The 24,043-nt window shown below is 45.1% G+C and overlaps 2 protein-coding genes across 3 annotated transcripts in view; one reads left to right on the forward strand and one right to left on the reverse strand.

Moving 5' to 3' along the window:
• Positions 1–4,932, reverse strand: part of LRRC56 (leucine rich repeat containing 56) — a 56,817-nt gene extending 51,885 nt beyond the window's left edge. For both annotated transcript variants that reach the window (XM_034416783.3, XM_034416782.3), the window contains exon 1: positions 4,846–4,932. The gene's annotated coding sequence lies outside the window, so the exon portion shown is untranslated. The remainder of the gene's footprint in view (positions 1–4,845) is intronic.
• The window catches only part of HRAS (HRas proto-oncogene, GTPase), a 66,154-nt gene continuing 47,040 nt past the window's right edge, over positions 4,930–24,043 (forward strand). Inside the window, exon 1 of the mRNA XM_034416779.3 lies at positions 4,930–5,613. The gene's annotated coding sequence lies outside the window, so the exon portion shown is untranslated. The remainder of the gene's footprint in view (positions 5,614–24,043) is intronic.

The following is a 24,043-nucleotide window of genomic DNA, read 5'->3' on the forward strand; positions in this document are numbered from 1 at the left end:
GAAGCTGCCAACCGCAGTTTCAGCAAGAGGTTTATTCCCTTGTCTCCCAGAACTTTAAACACACAGATCTTGTGGTTTCCTCACTTGGAGCAACTGTCTGGAGCACTTTTTAGAGGTCTGAAATTCTTTCCTTGTCTAGAGAGGAATTACAAAGAGCTGGTCTACTCACTTGCTTTCCCTTCTGTCACTTTCTTCAGTTTGCCATTTCTTCCCTGGAAGTTTCTGCATCTTGTTAATTTCCATATTCCATCAACTATCCTTTGATTATCTGAACTTTTCAGACATGGTAGGCCAATGAGGAAACCTGACCAGATGAGCTAATTCCACGTGTAAAGCTACATTAACAGAATCTAAAAGTACAACCCCCCTCAATATTATTATAGCTAAGAAACCAGCGAGGGTCTCTTCTGAGACTCTTGCCCACCCTCGCCCACTATTCAACAATGGATTTTACTGTCGCTTATCTAACTGTTCCCTTGGCAGCATCCCAATCTCCCAAGGTCTTTCCCACATATCATCACAGGAGCAGGTACAATATTTATTTCATATACTATGTGAAACTCATAATTTCATTCCAGTACATGTGGATACCAAGTCAGAAACGTCATATATTTTTGTCTGGTTGCATTTAAATCAAACAGTCTTGTTTCTTTATATAGTAGTGGCATAATTCAGTTAATTGTCCTTGGATTGCCATAAACTGCTCCACAATCCTTTCTGCCAGTAGGAATGATTCAACAATTTATTGCTGGAAAACTATATACAATGTTCTGTGCTGTTTAAAAAGATAGTAACAATTGCTGATAAATTACAGGGCCACATCATCATCAGATTAGTGTCTTAACACATGTTTTTATTAAAGAAAGTGATCTGATCATCAGCTGAATTGAAAAAGTCATTGTCATGTACAAGAACCTGGATAATCAAAATCTCAAAACATGGTTCATATTTTTCACAGCAAGTGTGTAATATCAAGTGCTTAATTCTTTGCAAGTGGCTACATGCAAAACCTGTTCTAGATATTAAGGTTTTAAGTCATGTGAACATTTTACAGCAGGATAGACAACAAAAAGCTTCAAAAGAAAGCTAAACCTGAATATCAGAAATATTACATATAGAACCAAATGTATTCCAGCAGATATGCAATGTGGTTCCTCTTTCTTTCTTGGTCACCAAAAGGCAAAATAAATAGATTTATCAAGTCTAATGCATATTTGGTAGGTGCAATGAATGTTTTATCAGTTGAGGGAAGAATAAATAAGTACCAGTTCAGTTTCAGTTCTTTATGGGAGACAGATTATGAATCATTCATCTGAATGTGATTAATTTTGTATAATACATAACTTTATGTACTTAATTTTTATTAGTGATTGGACTTTTAGCTTGATCCTTATCTCAGGTATATCCTTGTAAAGGCTCTTATTGACAAGAACCCGTCTTCTAAATGATGCAAAGCCACCAATCTCAGTTTTACTCACCATAGCAACCAATATCAACATTATTCTATTTCATGGGCCGGGTTGCTATAGCAAAGTGCTTGTGTCATATTCTTAGGTGATAAAAGGAAGGACTTTACTTTTCACTAAAACACAGATCTCAAAATGATCAAGTTTGATCCCAGAAATAGTTCAATTTTAAACTACTTAAAACAACTTGTAAAGAATTGCCAGAAAAGTTTTACTGACTAATTTCTTCATGTGAAGATCTTTGCTGTTAGCCTATAACCAAGTGCTCTTTCGGCTACAAATTCTGCTTCTTTAATGGACACTATGGTTCAAACATAGTGTTAATTTATCACATGGTTTGCTTATTTGTGGTTTAGCATGCTGGGGAAACACATACACTGACTTAGCAGGTATGGTTTACAGCAGGGTGATGAAAGCTATAGCTATTGTTCTACAGTTCTGACTTTTTAAAGAGAAAAAACAACTAGATTTCTATATGTGCACTTATGGCCCATTAAGAGTGGCTTGAGATTGCTGCTCTGAAATATGCATGCTGCTTAAGCCCTAGCAATATGAGACTGCTGGAACGTTTTTTCTTTAATCTATTCCTCCTTCTCAGGACTGCTGTGATGCCTGCAAATCAGCCAAAGGCCAGCTTTGGGGCAGCTTGTTTTTTGTTTCTGTCCTGATCATTTTCCTTTCTGTTCAGTTAATATAATACTAGAGCTATTAGAATGTGCTTACTTCATTTTCAGACGGCACTGGAGAGTTTCTATATCTTGCTCAAAAGATACAGTTAGGACAGGGTTAGACTAGAGAGCAACAAGATGGTGTACGTAAAAGAACACCCTCTGAATGTTGCTCACCGAATATAGTGTAGCATCTCTTGCCACTAAGCTCTGAATGACTTTGCTTACATGCTATTTTAAACCATAACTTATTGAGTAAACTATAAATGGCTAGGTGTGCAGAATAGACTAAGCGGTAGTGCTCAAATCAAACAAATTACATTATGGTTTAAGACCCCACCCAGTAAACTTTTGGTTGAAATTTGGCCTTAGTTCCTAAGATTGGAAGTCTGGGCACTGCGTTGCAGTGGTTTTGCTCCTTCCTGAATGGGCAGATTCAGTATAGAGGAGGAGAATTAACTCATTGATTACTCCAAAATGGGATGGCACAAGGTTCCTCTCTGCTGCTAATGAATATAGAAGCTGACGGGAGAAGTAATCTATTAGATTGGTATAATCAGAACCCCTGACCTGCATCTCCATCTCAGTCCGGACATGCATTGGGAATTCTAACCCAGTGCCTGGAGACTGTAAATATCTTTATGGAGAGAAAGAAACTGAGGCTGAATCTCAGCAAGTCTGAGCTACTACTCCTAGCCATCTGGGTCTGAGTTTACTCCAATGGTGACTTTGGATGGGATAGCACTCTCAATGAAGGAGCCAGTCTGTGACTTGGTGGTCCTTCTAGACTCATGGCTAGATAAGACAGTTGGAGGTTGTTGTTAGAGGGGCCTGGCCCAGAATTGCGTGGTGTGCTGGCTGTGGACTTTCCTGGAGTCCTGGAAATGACTGACATTTGTCATCTTCCAATTACTGCAATATACTCTACGTGACCTGTTTTTGAAGGGTATTCGAAAGATGCATTGGCTCCAGATGCAGTAGCTTGCTTGTGGATGGATACCATTACTTATACATAATATCAATGTTGAGGGTTCTGCATTGCAAATCAATGGAAAACTAGATACCATTCAAAGTGGTGGGTTTGACCTAAAGCTCTACATTGTTTGGCACCTAAGTACCCAAAGGACTATCTGCTTCCAATGGATCCTACCCACCCTGTTTGGACTACCTGGTAAGAATACTAAGGGTTCCTTCTACATGAGACATTTAGGTGAGAGCAAGTAATGTAGGTTTTTCTGTAATACATCTTCCTTATTATCATTGGACTCCAGCTACCAGACCTGGATGACATCTTCAAATCTCGCTGTTTGAGGAAATTGTGTTACATTTTCAGAGACTCTTCCCATCCTGCTTACAATCTTTTTGGACTGTTGCCTTCTGGTAGAAGATACAGAACAATTAAAACTTGGACCACACATTTTCTGAATAGTTTTTTATCCCAGAGCTATAATTGCACTCAACAATGAACTACAGGGCCACCATCAGTGAGCTGTTGGACAGTATTACTTGGTCTGTTGTGTGGATGTTTGGGTGGTTTAGGGGTGGGGAATTTGTGGTGGGTGGGGGTGTGTCCGGGGATTGTTATGTGTGTTGGGCCTGGTCTTTGGGTGTTAGGTGAATTTCGTTGTATGGGTATACTGTGTATTACTGGTGTTAATATATTGCTATATTTGCTTTTATTTTGATATTTTATGACAACTTTGTTTCTATTGTACACAATTCTATGTAGAGTACAGTGGTATAAAAATATAGTAAATATACATTTTTATAGAAATTTGGGCATATCACAATGCTAAGCACTCATATTTTATATAATAAAAACTTAAATGTTGGATTTAAAGGAGCATTCTGTTTATAGCTATTGTACTTTGATCTTGTTTTGATTCTTTGCAATGTTTTTACAGTATTTGATTTCACAGCAGGAAGTTTGTTTCTCCTCGCTTATATTGTAGTGTCTGGATAAAGTCTGCAAAGCAGATAATTTACACTTTACTTCAGGTTATGCACAGTATATACCATTTTTAAAAAATAGCTTAAATCAGAATAACATAAAAAAATCTTCCCAGAAAAATTTACCCTAATAACCAGAATTCTAGAGTTATATATTTGATCCCACACTGGCCATTTAATTCCAAGTCAATATTCAAAGCCAAATGTTTATGAAATTGTTATATTTATAAATGTAACAACGTCCCTCACTTTGAAGAACGTTTAACTTTTTAAGAACCATTGTTTGCAATGTTTTCTTACTAATCTAATTAATAGAACCCGCTAGTAAGGAGGGTGCAAATTTACAATCTTCTACCATGGCTACCGGCACTCTAGTTGCCTGCCCAGGATAATGCGGCTCACACAACCGTAGGAGGGGATAATGGGATTTGTACTTAAATTCTGGAGAGCGCCAGGTTGGGGAAAACTGCCATTCCTTTGTGCGCTTTCCTATTCATCCTGCCTTCCGCCTTTTCCAACCAGGCTAGCGCGGATTCCCCACATCCTACCGACTTCACAGCCTGCATTTCTCTGTGCAGGGAATGAAAGAATGAGAGAGAAAGAGGCTCCAACAGTAGGAGCAGCAGCGGCAGGACACAGCGGCACAGCCAAGCTACGCACAAAAAGGGGTCCTAAAAAAAGAGGAAGGAAATGGTGGTGGGGGGAGTGCTGCTGAGGGAGGCCTCGCTCACAAGAGAACTAAACCTGGATGGAATATTTACCTCGGGAGGAAGGGAGGGCGCGCATCTCCTCATCCCGGCAGAGGAGGAGGAGGCTTTATTTGCCTGGAGGAAGCAGCAGACTCTAAAAATAAGCCACGCGAGAGGCGATTCCCTTCTCCCAGCACGCTACACCCATTTCCTCCCTCCCTCCCTCTTCCTCCTCCTCCGGCCCCTCGCCGCTCTCCAAAAGCCCAGGCCGGAGTCGCGGCAGCAACACAGCAGCGGGCGGGGCCAAGGGAGAAGGTTGCTCTGGGAGTGATTGACGTGTCTCGCAGCCGACCACGAGGTCGGAGGAGTGGGGGAGCCGCGGCCTGGAGCCCGAAGGTTGAGCGGGAGCGCCTATCAGCTGCTCCGGGAGGTTGCGAGCGACGAGTGGGCGGCGAGCGGCGTTTGGGCGTGTGCCGCCCGCTGCCTGGGGCTGGCTTTGCGCGCACACATTGTCCAAGCCGCCGTCACGGCAGCACCCGGGCGGAGCGGGTGCCTCAGTGTTGGGTGCCAATGCGGGGAGGGCGTTGCAAACACGGGGCTCCTCCGCCGCCTAGGTGGAAAGTTCGCCGCTGCATCGGACCCACGGAGCCTTGACTAAGAGAGCAGCCGGTCTTTCTGCGGAGGGGGACGCGGAGTCTCGCGAAGGCGCTTTGCTCTTTCCAGGCACCACGCAAACTTTGCATTTCCTCGCACGCTTCCAATTTTTTTTTTTTAACCCTCTAGGAAAAAGGCAGCTTTGCTTTTCTGGTTTGCAAGGAAAACCTCGCAGGCTATAAAGTAGTAAGTAGAGCTTTCTCCTCCAATTCTTAAATGCTGTTTTTGGGTTTAGAAGCACGTTCGCCTTGAAGGTTGATTCGGCTCACCTGTGTAAGTAACGCCTTAGCAGCCCTCGGGAAGGCGGCCACGAAGCGCCTGCGGATCTGTGGGCGTTCAGCTTTCAACCGTTTGGGAATATTGAAGGTGCGGGCTGTAATAGCCAGAGGTCCTGCAGTGGTTCACTCGGCGCGCCCCAGGGCAACCGTGTACACGGAGCTGTTAGTGGCAGCGCTTGGCTTTTACGAGCCAAAATGGGGGAGGAACAAGGCGGGTTGCGGGTTGTACAACATCTCTTTCCCTGGATCTTGGCTGAAGTCGGTTGTAACCCGAATCTCCGAAGTGGGGGTGTAAAGGCCAGCCTCTCCCCCCCCCCCAGGTTATATCAGCATCATCCTCGCCACCCTCATTTCTAAGTAGGAGAGATTCGGCGGGTTATCGGTTGGGGAGGTGGCGCTTCCCTCGGCCAAAAGCAACGTGGGAGGCGGTCTTCGGCGTACGAGAAGGGAAGGCGCGGCGATTGCGTCTGTCAGGGGGAAACAGCCTCGTGCGCGAGAAGACAAGCTATTATGGGGTGTGTCCGATTGTCAAGTCGAGGGACGTTAAGGGAGGCGGCAGTGAGGCTGAAAGGGTGCCTTGGGATGCTGCCAAGCGGGTGGGCTTCATTCTGAAGCTTTGGGCTTCTCCTTGTTAATCGTCCCCTTGTGAAATCCAAAGGCTAAAGTGCAATTCCACGCAGGGACGGCTCTACGCCCTGGGTGGAACGCTGTGCAAAGGGGTGAGGCGTGTCCAAGGATGATGTGTGACAACACGCTCTCCGGTCTTCCCCCCCCTCCCCGCGATTTCCCGGTCTAGCAGCCGCCGCCGCCTCACAGACGCTAATATTAGGCGGTGTACCGGCATATCTTGACGCTTGGAACTTCACCGGCTCGGCGTTTTTCTAGAGCTTGGGAATTTTTGCTGCCCTGGAGAATCGGGTGGGTTTTGGGGGCTCAGAAAGGGAGGGTTGACCCACCACCTGCTTGCCCGTCTCTGTTCCCAGCTATATTGTGACTGTGCTTTCTGTAAACACTTCCTGTCAGCGCCAGAGAGGGGTGGGGGGTGGCGGCTGATTAATAGGCGTGCCAGTGATTGCATCTTCTAGAAGCCGCCGATGCTCATGGTGATATTTTCTGTATCCCCCGGTTTTCCTCTTCCAGTGATGTTTTCTTTGAGCCATTTGCCAAAGCTTGTAGGTAGTTGTGGGTTTTGATTGCACTTTTTTTCCCCCTGCCATGCAGTTTAGGGAGTGGTCTGAGAGAATAGTGAAGTAAGTTTGGTTCACAGCTTCAGATGCAGCGGGCAGATTAAGGTCCTTGTTAGGACGTGTACACACATGAATAATCTGCATTATATAGTTTTGGAAGACTCTGAAAGGAAAAGGCCCTGAGCTGCAGTGTTTAATGTGGACTGGTCCTTTCTGCCCCTTTGGGATTCTTAATCCTTTCCTCTGATCTTCTGTTACTTCCCAGCCTATAGTAGCCTTTTGTTATGATTGGGTACTGATTGAGGAGGGGTTAACATGGCTTCCTTCCTTGCTAGTGGATGCCACTCCCAGGTTTGCAAACTGTCACTTGAAGAAAATAGGTCCTGGGAATGCCTCCTCTCCGTTAATGGGAGAAAAATCTCCAGCTGCTTAATTTCCCAGGGGCTTCAATAATTTTGTGTTTCATGCCTGTGAATGTTGTCTTCCCTGTATCGTGTAAGATGGCTTGTTTTATGGGTGCATGTGTGTGTGTGTGTGTGTGTGTTTGTTGTATTTTAAAACAGGTTGGTAGTACTTGAGTATTTTAAGCATGTTTTCATCTTGAGCTAAACTGGAGGGAATAAACACAGTTGGGAAGCAGGTGGGAGAGGCTCACATCCTGTTGCTTAAAGACAAGTCATTGTTGGTCCTCTGACCAAGCATGCACTGACTCCAAGCATTGGCTCTGTCTCCTAAATTAGAGCCCACCTGCGAGCCCCACCCCTGGAAACAGGTTTCTTCTCCACTTATGTCATGATGTTCCCCGTGAACACTTAGCTGTGTAGTAGACCATCAGTCAGATGAAATTCTGGAAAGAGCTTCCTCTGGGAATGTTAAATGAGCCATCATTGAACAGCAATGTTGGATAAAGGCTCAGGAAAAATGAAGCTACATCCCAAATATGCATTTTTTTTTCTTTTTCTTCCTAGTTTCCACCCCACCCCACAAGTACAGGGATTGAATGATCAGCTTGTCACTTGAATCTGACATCATGGGCTAAGACTGGTCCAGAGTCACCCAGTCGGATTTTATGCCTAATGTGGGACTAGAACTCACAGTGTCCTGGGTTCTAGCCTAGTGCCTTAATCACTAGACCAGACTGGCTCTTATATCCCTAAGTGTGCAAATACATGCTCATATTCCCACAGTTCTCTTTAGATTGAGTCCCTGTGTGCATCCACTAAGTGCAAGAAATGAGTTTGTGAATGGCAAATCCATTTAATTAATTTGTGAACACCATCTTCCTGTTGGTATCATTTAGAAATAATTATTAAAGAATGAAAAACATGTTGAAAATCAGTTGAAAATAAGGTGTTCTTTGGTAACTGAATAAATTGGTCATTATTTTGCTACAATTTGCTACAATTTCATGTTGACAAACTCCTTGGCATCATGAAGGATATAGGAACTTGGCTGGAAGAGTCTTCCTTCTGTATAAAAAGCATAGCTTTGCACTGCATTTTAAATCCTATTCTTTAATACCAATTGGTAATTGAAGTTTCTTGATGATGAAAGAAGGTATATCCATAGTTGTAGTTGAACTGAATCCTGACTTGAATTGCCTAGATAGTGAACATTTTTCATTACTGTGATAAAATGTAGCTAAAACTATTGTTACTAATTTTATTTTTGTGTTGCTCTTCCTCCTCCAAAAGCATATATTGATATTTGAACTTAAGATAGAAAGCCTGTTCATTTTAACAGAAAAGCAATGAAAGGATTTTTTTTTAAAAAAAGTGGAGTGGTGTAAACATTTACTTCTCATAACTATATGGTGGATGTTATAGGGAGCTCCATCCTAATATTATGTATGAATTGTTTTATTGGAAGTTAGTGTGAGTGATTAGACTTCAGATGGATATGAATTCCTTAGGCACTAAAATACTAGTATATTTATTTGATGTTTTTAATGTTTCAAAAATTTTAGTGTTTTAATTGTAATATATGTTTTGAATTGTAAGCTGCCCAGAATCATTGGCTGAGATGGGCGGCTATAGAAATTAAATAACTAAATGGAAAGTTTGAATAATGAAAATGTCTTCAAAAGAAATGCTAGGAAATGAATAGATTGAACAGAAGAATAAATGTGGCTACATATTTACTGAGTTTTTAAAAATATAAAAGTGGAGTTCATGTGTGCTCCTAAGCCCTAAATTGACTATTGAGCTTAGGCTAAATAATAAAACTCAGCCTAATAACTAAACTAAAATGTTCTTAATTAGCTGAGCTTTTATGGAAGTGAGAAACCATAAAAGAAAAGAGCATGGACATCAGAGAGGTCATTCCATGGATACTATAGGGGATGAAATATCATGTAGAACTTTTCAATCAACTTCCCTTTGGAATAATTGGTTAAAATATTGGTGGCAATATTTTACACACAATTATTACCCTGCAGAAAAAGTTTACATTGATTAAGCTATCATGGATCAGATGAAAAGTTTACCTAGTTTACTGTTCTATCCCTACAGTTGCCAGATAATTTTATATGAAGAGTTGTGAAGCAGGTATGGTTATAACAGAACCTGTATGATTTATAATCTCCTGTCACAGGTATAGAAGCCACACAGTTTCCAATATTGGTGGTACTACACAACTTGTAATGAATTCCAAAATTTTGCTTCCTGTATGTGGAGGTATTCTTTTGTCTATTGTGAGTTTCTCGCCTTTCAGCTTCATTGAAGTTACAATGGCACTAAAAAAAGTGACATAACCATTTTTTACAGTTAACGGCCATTTCAGCATCCCCATGGTCACATGATAAAAATTTATATGCTTGGCAACTGACTCTTATTTAGGATGGTTGCAGAGTCCTGGGGTCATATGATCATCTATATCTATAACCTTCTGACGAGGAGTCAGTAGGGAAGCCAAATTCACTTAACTATGGCAAAAAAAGGTGGTAAAATGGGGCAAGACCCACAAATGTCTCACTTAGCAACAAAAATTTTGGACGCAATTCTGGTCATAAATCGAGGACTATCTGTATGCCATTTTCAAAATAGCTGCACATGGATTTGATGCTTTCATCAGATTCATCCACTGTTATCCTCAGAACCTGATCAGTCAGCAATCAAACTCTGTGTGTGTGTGTAATTTTTTTACCACATTGGACAAGCTTGTTTGTACTGAATTGGTTGTGCCATTTTAAGACAATTAAAAGTAGTCATCAACATACAACCATTTATTTAGTGACCCTTCAAAGTGATGACTGTGTTGAAAAAAGTGACAACCAATCCTTACACTTGCGACCGTTGTAGTATCCCTAGTATCCCTGCAGTCACCTCATCAAACTTCAGGTACTTGGAGCCAGCATGTATTTACAATGGTTGCAGTGTCCCAGGATCCTATGATTGCAATTTGTGATCATCTTAGTGGGCGTCCAAGAAGCAAAAACAATGGGAAAAGCTGGATTTCTTTAATGAACATGTGATTCATTTAACGAGCATGATGATATTCTTAATGACTGCAGCAAAAAAAATTGGGCGTGGCTCACTGATTACCTTGCTTAGCAATGGAGGCTCTAGACCCAGGATGTCAAACTCGATTTCCTTGAGGGCCGCATCAGGGTTGTATTTGACCCCGGAGGGCTGGGGGTGTGTGGCCGGGGGTGGTGGTGGTCAGCTCGACATCACTCGTGTTGGGGGTGCCTGTGGCGGCCTGAGCGCTTTGCCAGAGAAAACAGGCTCCCGAGCTCCAATTTTGGCTGCGACGGCCTCCTGCAACCCTCTCCCAGTGAAAATGGAGCTCGGGAGGGCCAAATGCGGCCCTCCTGCGCTCTGTTTTTGCTGGCAAAGGCACTGCAAGCCAGTCCTTTGCTGTTTCCAGGGTGGCTCCACGGGCCAGATCTAAGCACCCTGTGGGCCGGATGTGGCCCCTGGGCCTTGAGTTTGACACCACTGCTCTAGATCCAATGTGGTTATAAGTTGAGGACTACCTTACATGTTAAAGAAATAGAAAGCGCTTTCAGTTACTTTTGTTTTTATTTTCTCAAACAATTTGGCATCAGCAAACGTATCCATTTCCTTACTCAACCTTTAACTCCAGATCATTTAAGAACAATAGATGTATGCTACATACCCTCTTATCAACCATTCGTTTATTATCCAAGCCTTGGATAACTAGACTATATCAAGAACCTTGTAATAATCAAATAATTTTTTATAATCTATGTTTACATTCTTTTTAACATTCTTAAAGAGCTGTATCAAGATTGTAATGGTCTGCTTGTCCAGGAGTTGCAAAGAAAACATATACTGCATCATGTTGATTATTCATTATCAGAACTTGCTTTTCTGTATATTTCAGTTGGAAAAAGAAGTTTAGATTATGTTATATTAAACATTGTATGTCCTTGTAGCATAAAGCCAAATCTTAAGGACATATCACATTTTTGTTAGATGAGCAATTTCATTTCATGCATATATTCTGGATTTAGCAATTTGTTTTCTGTAAGAGCTAGACATTTATCTCTTGTTATTACTAACATTACTAACTCGGGATCCCTCAAAATATCTGTTCAGGCATGGATAACTCTAATAGCAGTTACAAAAATGTTATCCAGCTTTTCTGTAACATCCAGCACCTCTGTAGCTGTTTTCCTATTTTCAATATATTGAAATATGGCTCTTAGCATTACTTCAGATTTTGTTCTCAAAATTTATTTTATTTATCTTATTAATTTTTGGATTTTCCTTGTTTAACTTTTATGGTTTTTTTTCTTTAAACAAAAGGACACGGAAGATGGTAATAATTTAGATAATTTTATTCATTTTCTAAAAGAACATATCTTTTCACTTTATCCTTCAGCTGCCCTCATCTTCATCTTGCCATGCTTATTTTCACAATTACTATTTTGTAAATGTATGACAAAGGAACAACTGAGGAGGGACATTCCCCAAAGACAGGAGGGGAATCATGGGAAGTGGAGTGAGGAAAAAGTTGGAGCTGGTAGGAAATTACCCATTCCGCACCGTTTGAAGAAGCATCCAAGCTGTATTCTGTAGGAAGTACAGAAACCCAAGTAGCATCATGAAGACAAGCATGCAGTGCCACTTGCAGCCTGGTGTTATTCTTGTGTAAGTGGTAGTTGCTACTGAAATTGCAGTGGTTCCTGCATATTTCTGGAGTGATTTGGGCAGTGGACTTTTTCATTTCCATTACTGCAACTTGGAATCATGCAAGCTAGAATCAATAATCTATAGTCAAAAATATCCTCAGTAAAATGTTTTTCCAGTCTTAAAAATAAAGCAAAACCAAATATTGGAGATTGAAAAAGCACATGGCAAAAGTAAATATTCCACCAGGCTGCATGCAGCTGTCTTGTTTACAAAGAGGATGGGGCAGGATGTAGCATTTGTACAAACCCAGCTTTTCATTTGCTTGATAATACTTCAGTTATGCAAAGTTTTAGGCTTAAATCAAACCTATTTTGTTGAAGACCAACAAACAAAAAAAGAGAAGAGCTTAAAACTTACCTATGTATAAACCACTTATTGTCTGAGCAATATTATATAGCAACCTTCCACAACCTTACTCCTAGTTATGTTGGACTACAACTTCCACATAACTAACTGAGGGTTATGGGAGTTATAATATCAACAGATCTGAAAGAAACCAGATTGGGAGAAGATAATTATGATATTCATATTAAAGGCAACAGGCAAGGAACAATTCTATAGGGTATATAAAGCTTCATTTTGAAAAGATTAAGTATCTCTCAGTATGCCAAGGAATATAGGATTTTTATAATGATACTGTCAAAACACTGAGAATCATATGCAGATACTTGCAACCAAATATAATACTTAGGAAATGTCGGGGGTGGCTATTCAAGAAAATCAATAATCCACATTAATTGAAAGCATAATTCCAGAAAAAGTTTAAAAAACAACAACTCAATATTCAATAATCTGAACAGAATAATAAGAACTGGGCAACACCGACCCTTACATAATTATTTTAATAAATGCTAGAATGGACATTTAATTTGCTTTCTCGGCATGATCAGATACCTCACACAATAGAAACAAAACAGGTTAAAATGTGATTTTTAGAATATTTGAGAACACTGTTTTAGATCAATCAGGAATCCAGGATACCCCGCACATGAAATTTTTCCAACAGTTCAGGAATAGGCCAGGCCCCCATAACACTGACTCTGAATAAGAGTTGAGTTATTTCTGTATTTCTGGTTCTACAAGTAGGACTGGATCAAAGAGGCTAATTCTCTTTACTGCAGTTTTACAAAGCTTGTGTTATTCCACTTATGTCAGTTCTCTCACCTACCTTCTGATCCTCAACTTCAACTTCAGAGTTTTTAAAAGAGGAAAGATGACTGACTTGGTGACTTTGTAGTGGTTCTCATAGGAATTGCTCAGATTCCCCCTTTTTTTAATGCATATGATCAGAGAGATTCCAGCCAGGCATTAAACTAACAATGTGGGTGAGGAGTATTAGCCATTTATTTTGTTCCCCCTAAGTGGCCTGGATGAAGAGGACCAGCAAAATTTAATGCAGGACCATGAGTGACTACTACTTTTTTTTTTTTTTGCACTCTGCTTCAGTTATTTGAAGTTAACAGGAATGGAGATAATCACAGGTATGCTTCAAAGAGCTTTTAGAGTTAGAGAATAAAAATGCTGGGGGTGCAAATAAGCCTTCAGGTATAAACTGCTGAATAACTACTAAACAATATTCAGTTCAAAATGTAGTGCAAGATTTTTAGAATCTGCCAGCTTTTATATGTGGAGGCTAAATACAGAATTCCTCACCATTGACCATGCTGAGTGTAGGAGAGCTGTTACACTCCCAACCCATCAGGGGAACAGCATGATGGGCAGGATTAATGTATTGTGCAGCTGGGAGGCAGAATTGAAACGATGACTATGCACTTTTGATAGTGAAGTAGCACTGCTGAACAATATCCTTGTATTCTGTGACCCATCTGAAACATAACAAACGTAAAACAAGCAATATTTATAACTCAGTAGAATCAAGAAATACTGTGCACAGGTAGTCCTTGACTTACAACAGTTTGTTTAGTGACTTTGAAGTTACAACAGCACTGAAAAAAGTGACTTATGACCGTTTTTCACACTTACAACCATTGCAGCAACCCCGTGGTCACGTGATCAAAATTCAGATGCTTGGCAGCTGACTCATATTTATGACAGTTGCAGTGTCCCAGGGTCACAATCCCCTTTTGCAACCTTTTGACGAACAAAGTCAGTGAGGGAGCCAGATTCACTTAACAACCATGTTACTAACTTAACAACTGCAATGATTCACTTAACAACTATGGCATGAAAGGTTGTAAAATGGGGCCAAATTCACTTAACAAATGTCTCGCTTAGGAAGAGAAATTTTGGGCTCAATTGTGGTAATAACTCGACTACCTGTAGTTGTGTAGCAACTGTACCTGTATCCCTCAATAGCTACTTTTGATCCAGTTCCAGAGTTCCAACAGCTGCACACGTCACATAGTCACATGACTTCATTTTGAGTACTTGGAAGTCTGCTCATCTTTGTGGCCAGTTGCAGTGTTTTGTGGTGATGTGATCACAAATTTCGATGTTTTTGCTTTTCAGTTGGTTTTCGGCAAAAAATGTTCCTAGGAATAAATTGATCTGCTTAATGACTGCAGCATTTGCTTAATGACTGCCACAAAAAAAAAGTCATAAAATCAGATCTGGTCATGTGGGTGTTTTGACGTATGACCGCCATGACTTACATTGGAAATTCCAGGCTCCATTATGGTAGTTAGTGGAGGACTACTTATAATTTTGTTTTTAAAAGCAGAAAAAGTGATGAGATTTTAAAAGACAATTTCATGAAACACTAGGAAAGAAAGAACTTCTGGGAAATTGATTTAATGTGGGTTATGATATAAATGAATAAATGATATAATTGAATGATGGTTATGATATAAATGAGTAAAAGGAAACACACTGGTTATTTGACATTATTTTAATGTTTGCACTGAAAATAATGGAAACTATTCATTGTGGTTTACTGTTTAGAAGCAAAGCAAAATAATAATATATATGTGCTTTTGAATCAATGTTGACTACTAGCAACTGCCTGGTCTAGTCCCTATAGTTTTCTTAGCAAGATTTCAGAAATGGTTTGCTATTGCCTGTTTTCCTAGGACAGAGAGAGTGATTGGCTTACAGTCACCGGCAGCTTTCATGCCTAAAGTGGGACTAGAATTCACAGTCTCCCGATTTCTAGCTTTAACCACTACATCATCCTGACTCTCTCTAAAAATGGATGCAGTAAATTAGAATATGTTTCTGACATTTAATCATCTCTACTTTATCATAATGCCATACTAATACATGAATCACTGCACCCAGTTAATATTTCCTGTTTCTATTCTATCATATAACCATAGTTTGAAAGGTTGTTGGTTTTAGAATTGTAACAAATATGTTTATTTCACACTATAATTGCAGTGCTGTGTAAAATTCCTGGAAATAAGAACATTCAAAGATAGCAGCCATACATGTGGGTAGTCATATTCAAATTTGGCTCTGTGAGAATTCATATTTTCAAGAAGCTCAGTTTGGTGGTAGCATCTTCTTAACCTTGGTTGCTCTGAAAAAACTACACAGGGGTTAACCTGATTAGTGCTCAGGTGGTATACCATTCAGACAGTCTAGGTAAAAGTAACGGTTTCCCCGTACATGCATGTTAGTTGTTTCTGGCTCTAGGGGTGGTGCTCATCTCCGTTTCTAAGCCGAAGAGTCAGCACTGTCCGAAGACATCTCCATGATCATGTGGTCAGCATGACTCAACACTGAAGGCGCATGGAACGCTGTTACCTTCCCACCAAAGTGGTCCCTATTTTTCTACTTTCATTTTTTATGTGCTTTCGAACTGCTAGGTTGGCAGAAGCTGGGACAAGTAACGGGAGCTCATCCCATTACACGGCGCTAGGGATTTGAACTGCTGAACTGCCGACCTTCTGATCGACAAGCTCAGCGTCTTAGCCACTGAGCCACCACATCCCCTCAGAAAGACTAGGCTAGGCTAAAAAGGAAAAGGAAAAAGAAAAAATCCTGACCTTTTTGAAAGAAAATAGCCACTTATTATATCAAGTAAGCTACATGTAAGTGTCCATGACTTCACCAAGAACTGAGCTAACTTGGAGAGCTTACTACACTTACAAGAACGCAGTGGTGTTTGTTTACTCAAATCAGTCATGAAAATTGTGAGGAAGGAAAGAAGGGAAAGGAAGAACTGATTGAGACAGGAAATGGACGTTGTCTTACCTGAACGTCCCTTTTCTGGGCGCTGCGTACACTATCCATGCATGGGGTTAATCCTTCAGTGCTTGGCAAACAACTGAGTGCAAACAAAAGGCTTTTGTTCCCCTTTCCGGCTTCCAAGCCACGCCTCTGGTCCCATGATCCCCCAGTCTGAACGAAGGCGCAGCAGACAAGAAACCACACCAAGAGTAACTTATAGAACTCAACTTTATTAACTCAAATAACTAAGGAAACTAAACTGGTCTCAGCCATAACAGTGGCAGGCAGCCCTAATGGGCGGGTTATGGATAGTGTACGCAGCGCCCAGAAAAGGGACGTTCAGGTAAGACAACGTCCATTTTCCTGTGCGCTGCTCCCACTATCCATGCATGGGATATACCCAAGCTTAAACTCCCTGGGTGGGGAGCTGACTGCCTCCAGAGTCCTCCTCTGTCAGTACTTTCTGCAGAATTCTGCGGCCAAAGGATGCCTCGGCCGAGTTGTACGCATCAATCTTGTAGTGGCGGATGAACGGTGTGAGGGATGACCACGTCGCAGCTCTGCAGATGTCCACGACTGAGGCTTGGGTGGCCCAGGCCGCCGTGGTGGCCGCGCTACGAGTCGAGTGCGGTAGGATCTTGCTGGGGGCCGGTTTGGCGCTCAGGTCATATGCCAGGGCGATGCAGGCCTTGATCCATCTGCTGACTGTGGCTGCTGATATTTTCTGACCCATGGACTTCGGGTTGAAGGAGACCAGGAGTCCCTCCGTACGGCGGAAAGGAGTAGTCCGTCGGATGTAAGTGCGGATGGCGCGTCGCACGTCTAGGGTGTGCCACCTCTTTTCTCTGGGATCACGAGGTGAGGGGCAGAAATCCGGCAGGATGAGCTCCTGGGCTCGGTGGAACCACGAGTTGACCTTCGGGATGAAAGCAGGATCCAGGCGTAGGGTCACCGTGGAGTCGTGGAAGATGCACAAGTCTTTGCGGACTGACAGAGCCGCTAGTTCTGAGACTCTCCTTGCTGAGGTGATCGCCAGCAGGAAGGTCACCTTAAACGATAGGTACTTAAGAGATGTTGAGTCTAGGGGCTCAAAGGGGGGCCCGGTCAATGCCCGCAAAACAAGAGGTAGATCCCATGAGGGATAACGGTGAACTGTGGGGGGCCGCAGGTTGGTGGCCCCATGAAGAAACCCCTTGATGCGCGGATGGTGCGCGAGGGATTGGTACGGAGGGCAAGTAATGACTGTTGACAATGCTGCCGTCTGTCTCCGTAGGGTTGCAGGGGCCAAGCCCTTGTCTAGGCCAGCTTGTAGGAACCGCAGAATGTCCCGAATAGCGGCTGACGTGGGGTCGATGTGCTGGTGGGCGCTCCAGCGACAGAACGCCTGCCATGATGACTCGTAGATGCGGGTTGTAGCTGGACGTCTGGCCGCCTGGATAGTGGCAACCACCTCGTCTGGTAGGCTGTCCTTCTTCAGGATGACCCGTTCAAATGCCAGACGGCTAATTGCAGCCACTGGGGCTCTGGGTGCGTGACTGCTCCTTGGCACAGGACGAGCTGCTGTGGTGGGATCACCCATGGCTGTTCTACGGACAGTGCTACTAGGTCGGCGAACCATGGTCTCCGGGGCCAGTTCGGGGCTACCAGGAGCAGGTCGGCTTTTTCTGCCAGCAGCTTCCGAATGAGACGCGGGAGCAGTGGGACCGGTGGGAATGCGTACAGGAGACCCTCGGGCCATGTGCAGCGCAGTGCATCGTGGTCCTCCGCTTGTGGTGTCGGATACCGTGATATGAAGCGGGGGAGCTGAGCATTGGTCGGGGTTGCGAAGAGATCTACGACCGGGTTTCCGAAGCGGGAAGCGAGTTCTTGAAACAGCTGAGGGTGGAGCTGCCATTCCGCTTGATCTATTGTTTCGCGGCTGAGCCAGTCCGCCCTCACATTGGTTGCTCCGGAGATGTGATCTGCTCTGATCGAGAGCAGGTGTCTCTCTGCCCAGCTGAACAGCTCCTCGGCCTCCTTCATCAGTGTACGGGACCTCGTGCCCCCCTCCCTGTTGACGTGCGCCTTGGCCGAGATGTTGTCGGTCAGGACTAAGATGTGATGCCCCTGCACCGTCGGCTGGAAGTTGCGCAGTGCCAGTCTGATCGCCCGAAGCTCTAGGAGGTTGATGCTGCATTGCTGTTCTTCCTGCGACCACTGTCCTTGCGTGACCAGGTTGTGGAGATGGGCTCCCCACCCCCGGAGGCTGGCGTCGGTGGTGAGTATCAGACGGTCTGGCTCTAGGAAGCTGGAGCCCTTTAGGAGCGACTGCGATGTCCACCACCTGAGGGACCTGCGGGCCTGCAGGGTGAGGCGTACTTCCTTCTTGGAGTTGGCCCTTCCCGTTCGCTGGAAGGGGAGGAGGAACCACTGCAGGGGTCTCGAATGTCTGCGTGCCCACGGTACGATGCCGAAGCAGGATACCATCTTCCCGAGGAGGGTTGAGAGGTGGATCAGGGCAACTCTCCTCCTCGTCAGGGTCTGCAGAGTTAAAGTTCGGATGCTTTGGACTCTGTCCGGTGATAAAAATACCTGGCCGCTGGCCGAATCTATCAGTGCCCCCAGGTGAAGAAGCCTGGTGGTGGGCAGGAGGTGACTCTTTGCGAAGTTTATGGTGAAGCCGTGATCCTGGAAGACCTTGATCACCATCTTCATGTCTCTGTAAGCTTGGCCGGGCGTGGACGACAGGACCAGAATGTCGTCCAGATAACAGAGCACCCGGATCGGGACGGCTCGGAGCTTGGCCGCCACCACCGCTACCAGCTTGGTAAAGGTGCGGGGAGCTGAGGAAAGTCCGAATGGCATCGCGCGATATTGGTAGTGACGGCCCGCGTATTCGAACCTCAGGTACTGACGGTGATGCGGGTGAATTGGCACGTGCAGATAGGCCTCCCGGAGGTCGACTGATTGAAGGAAGTCGCCCTGTCTCACTCCCGCTAAGATGGACTTGAGGGAGTGCATCTTGAACCTGCGGTATTGTACCGACAGGTTCAGGCGCTTTAGATTCAGTATGCCCCTCCAGCCCCCGGAATTCTTGGGAACCAAGAAGAGGGTCGAGTAGAATCCTGAGCCCCGCTGGCTGTGCGGGACCGGCTCTATGGCCTCGACCTCCAGGAGGTGGGCAATCTCCTGCGACATCAGGTCCTGAAGTTCCGAGGATCGAGGGGTTGGACAACGGACGAACCGGTGGGGCGGCTGGCCGGAGAATTCGATGGACAGTCCGGAAGAGGTCGTATGCCTTACCCAGGAGTCTGAAGTCGAACTGGCCCATTGTTGATGGAAGAGGATGAGCCGTCCCCCTATGGGCCCCGTGGGCCTGGAGTCATTTCCCCCTTCTGGCGGGCTTAGGGCCGGCTCCACGGAAGTTGCGTTTAGGCTGCTGGTGTCTTCCCCGGTCTCGGAACTGTTGTCTGTCGTTGAATCTGTCTCCTCCCTGGTAATGGGAGCGGTGTAAGGAGGACCCCCTGGGTCCGGTGCCTGCACGAAAGGGCTGTTGGAGCGGGTAAGGCGTGTACCTGCGCTCCTGGCGCCTGTAGGTTGATGGGAGGATCTTCCTCTTGTCCTTCCCTTCAATCAGTAGGGGTTCCAGCGAGGCACCAAACAGCTCTGGTGCTTTATATGGGGACGCCGCCAACTTCCACTTGGCCTTGAAGTCGGCTTTCCATGGTCGAAGCCAGAATAGCCTCCTAGCAGTAAGAGTAGAGGCCAGCGCCCTTGAGGCGAACTTGGCTGAGTTCAGGGAGCTGTCAGCAGTGTATTCGGTGGCAGCTATTATCTTATTTAGATCTTGATGCAGTCTAGTGTCCTCAGGCGGGAGCTTGTCCTGCATGTGACGAAGCCAAATGAGCGAGGCTCTGTTGAAGAAGGAGGAAGCTGTCGCGGATCTGATTGCCCAGCCAACGGCCTGGTGTGCCTTACGGAAGGCCCCCTCCATTCTCTTTTCTTCTGCTTTGAGAGTGTCTAACGGGTCGGTGGACACCAGGGAGCTAGAAGTTAACGCCGCCACCGGCTGGTCTACTGAGGGGAGCGCCAGGAGATCCTCCAGCTCCGGGGCTGAGCAGTAGAGTTTTTTATCCAGGCTGCTGGGTGTTGCCAGGGAGGCCGGTTGCACCCAGGGATTCTGGATCACATCCGTAAACAACTGAGGACAAGGAATGTAATCTTTTTGCGGCTTTGCCGACTTGAAAAGCGCGTCATGGGGGCCTGCCGCCTGCGGGGTGGTGGATGCGACGTCCCCTGGAACCCCGAGGTTGGTTGTGATCCTCGCCTTGTGGAGCAGGGACTTGAAAAGGGCCGGGCGGAAGAGGCCTGTAAAGGCGGGGGTGTCCGGTGCCAGGCCCTCGTCCTCAGACAACTCCATCTCCTCCGGTCCCTCCTCTGCTTGGTCTGATTCCTCAGACGAAGAGTCTTGCCCTCGTTGCTGGGGTGGGTGGGACTGAGGGTGATGTTGGCGTGCCTGGACCGGTGCGGCTTGCACGGGTGCCTGGGGCGCCTGCTGTAAGGTTGCCGTGAAGAAAGACGAAAGGGCAGCCGAGAACATAGCCTGGAAGTCCATAGGTGGCACCATCCCTGGCCCTCTTTGGGTTTGCTGGTCTACCCCTGAGGGCGTAGAACTTGCTTCCCTGGCGCGAAGGAGCTGTGCAGATGATGTAGTCATTGAGGGGTCCGGGCCGGTTCCCGGGCCTGTCTCAGGACGGGGAGAAATGCGGTCCGGCCTGGGCACCTCTGGGGTTCTTGGTGTTACCGCAATGTCGGCCAGCGATGTAATTCCCAGCTCTGTCTCCCTTGGGATGACAAGTGCTGGTTCCAAGGGCCCAGGCTCTCTGGGAGAGGGTCCGGCAGCCGCCCTGTGGGCCTTCTCCCACTGTCGCTCCAGCGCATTGTGCCTCCTTAATGCGTCTTTATCTCGGATGGGTAGGCAGCCATCTGATGCAGCCCTGCTGGTTGAGCTCTCGTGCCTTTTTTTAGATTTCTTTTTCCCCCCTTTTGAGCTTCTGCGTGGGGGGGTTAGCTCCAGCTCCATATCTGAGGATGGGGGGGAGCGAGACATGGCTGCAGGTTGTGGGATGATTGGGCAGATCGCTTGCCCTGCTTTTCCCAAAGGCGCTCTGGTTGCGCTGACCTCTCCCCAGCTGATTGCCCCCTCCAGGGGCGGAGTGGTGGTGGGGGGTCTGTAGCCGGCTCCCTGCTGTTGGGGGGAGACACAGGCTTGATCCTTCTGCCAAATATGGCGGCCCGAGGGTCCGTCAAAATGGCGCTGGCACGTGGTGCGCTAATCCACTCTGCCAGGCTCCTGCAGCGGACTCACAATGGCGGCCCGAGGGTCCGACCAAACGCCGCGCTTTCCCCCTGTTGCGATGCTTCTGTAGTGCAGGGGGGGGCTGCTGAGGCTCCTGGCGCTCCTCTCCGCTTCCGGCTCTCGTTGATCGCTCCGGTGAAGCGTGGCGCAGAAGGGAGCGTTCCGAGTTGGCGCCACGTGTTCTGAGCCTCCCGACCCGCTGCCCAGCTGATGAGCGCGCGACGCTTGAAATGGAGGTAAAGGCGGCGCGCGTTGGCTGAGCGGGCGTGAGGACTCCGAAAGGAGAGCCCGCCGGTCAGCTGTAGTAGCGTGGTCGAGGCAGCGGCAGCAACGGCGGGGAGAGAGCGGCCGTTTGAAATTTCGCCCCTCCCGATGGAGCAGCGTGGGAGGCTGGGCTCCGCTCCCCCCCCTTTCTGTAACGCTGCAGCCGCAATGCAAGGTAAAGGAGCCGAAAAAACAAACTAATCAAAATCAACTAAAAAGCCTAGACGCCCTAAGGAAAGGGAAAGCCTAATAACTTAATGAAATAAAGGGAAAAAGAAAGGGAGAAAGGTCCCCACAGATGTACAATACCTTAGACTGTGGAGCTCCCAAAATCACTGCAGTGTTTGCCAGCAACTGAGTGAAGACTGGGGGATCATGGGACCAGAGGCGTGGCTTGGAAGCCGGAAAGGGGAACAAAAGCCTTTTGTTTGCACTCAGTTGTTTGCCAAGCACTGAAGGATTAACCCCATGCATGGATAGTGGGAGCAGCGCACAGGAAAAGAGATATTATGGATAGAGAAAAGTTCCATCTGGTTTTAGATTTCTGGATATCCAATTCTCTTCTGTGTGAACGTGTCTATGATATCATCCGTCTGAGTACTTGGGAGGAGAGATTCCAAAGATAGCTTTTTCTGGCAGCATCAGGTTACATCTGAAAGCAGTAGCTTTCCTTAGGAAAGAACAATGTTTCTAAAAACTGCTAAATGCATTAGCACCCAGAAATCAATGGCCTGGATTTCTGAAAATTAATGTTTATCCAGCCAGCCATTTCCATCTGAGTGTCTTGTCTTATCCCTAGAAACATGACTTACCAACAAAGCTTCTTCAGCTAAGACATCTTGTCATGTAGTCACACATGCCAAATCACATTTCCTAGTGCAGGACAGTTCGCCTGCAATCACCCTTCTGTTTGTTCCCAGGATTATCTGTGTCCCACTTCTTTTCTGCATAAGTTCATTGTGGCTTCTGATAATCGCCCAACAATACCCTATCAGATCCAGAACTTTATGGCCATTGTAGGTTTCTCTGCAGTTTCTTGGAGTCTTATTATTACATTGTAAAGGGGGAAACTCAAAGGCAACATTGCTAACCATGTAAGAAAATTATGGAAGCAAGAATATTTAATGTAGAAATAACTTCAAGAGTGAGGCTACTATATTCACATATACTAGCTAGCAGAAAAGCAAAGATTTGCACTTACTTTTAATGTACCTCTGGTAAAATAAGGAATTAAGAAGATTAGAGATGGATGGGGCACTGGTACTGTATAGATTTATATGTAAAGATTGAGACAGGAGAAATCTCAGGCAGCCATAAATAAAAAAAGTAAAATGGTGACCTCAGCCCATGTAGTTTTCTCAAAATAATTACATATTTTGTCCTTGCCTCCTTCTGAAATGTTTGTTGACTTCCTACTCTAGCTATAAGAGTGCTTCTAATAATAAGAGCAGTTGTGCAAATTGTCTGTGGAAAAGCCTTTTCTAATTGTTGGCTCTCTTAGAATATACTAAATCATGAGGAGTAGTTAGTACTGTCTTTGCAGTAAATTTGTTATGTGGCAATGGCTACATGTGTTACACAGAAAACCCTGAAGTTGTGTTTGTACTAGAGAAAGCCTTCAAACTATGCAGAAGGAAAGTCCCTCTTTGTGTTTGCTCAGCAGGCTTAATTAAGTTGCGAGATTTGCATGCCGTGCCCAACCCTTAAATCAATTAATGCTGGTGTTAGAGTGGGGTAGTTTCAGTCAAAATAATTCCAGAGTTTTGTTAGGCTAAGTTTCCTCCTCCATGTTATCCAAATGAACACAAGGTAAGTTTAGGGACTGGTTCTCTCTTTTACTTATTATCTTTTTTCTTTTCTTTTCACACATACATTCAGTGATGGTCAGGAGTTGCAATATCTGTGGTGCCATCAGTCTAGATAAGGACAGTACACCTATGGAATTGATAAGCTATTATCCCTTCTGAATTACTTATTTAAAATGATTTTTTAAAAATTTATTTTATTTTATAATAATTTATTTTATTCTGATTGGCTCCACCTATGCCGTGATGGCAAACCTATGACACGGGTGCCACAAGTGGCATGTGGAGCCATATTGGTGGGCATGCGAGTGTTGCCCTAGCTCAGCTCCAGCGCGCATGCGCGCCCTGGCCAACTAATTTTCAGGCCTTCTAGTCCCACTGGAAATTGGAAAACTGGCTGTTTCCGGCCTCCGGAAGGCCTCCGGGGGGATGGGGAAGGCTGTTTTTGCCCTCC

This window comes from Pantherophis guttatus, chromosome 1 (assembly GCF_059756535.1).
Source record: "Pantherophis guttatus breed Tessera chromosome 1, ASM5975653v1, whole genome shotgun sequence".
Classification (NCBI taxonomy): domain Eukaryota; kingdom Metazoa; phylum Chordata; class Lepidosauria; order Squamata; family Colubridae; genus Pantherophis; species Pantherophis guttatus.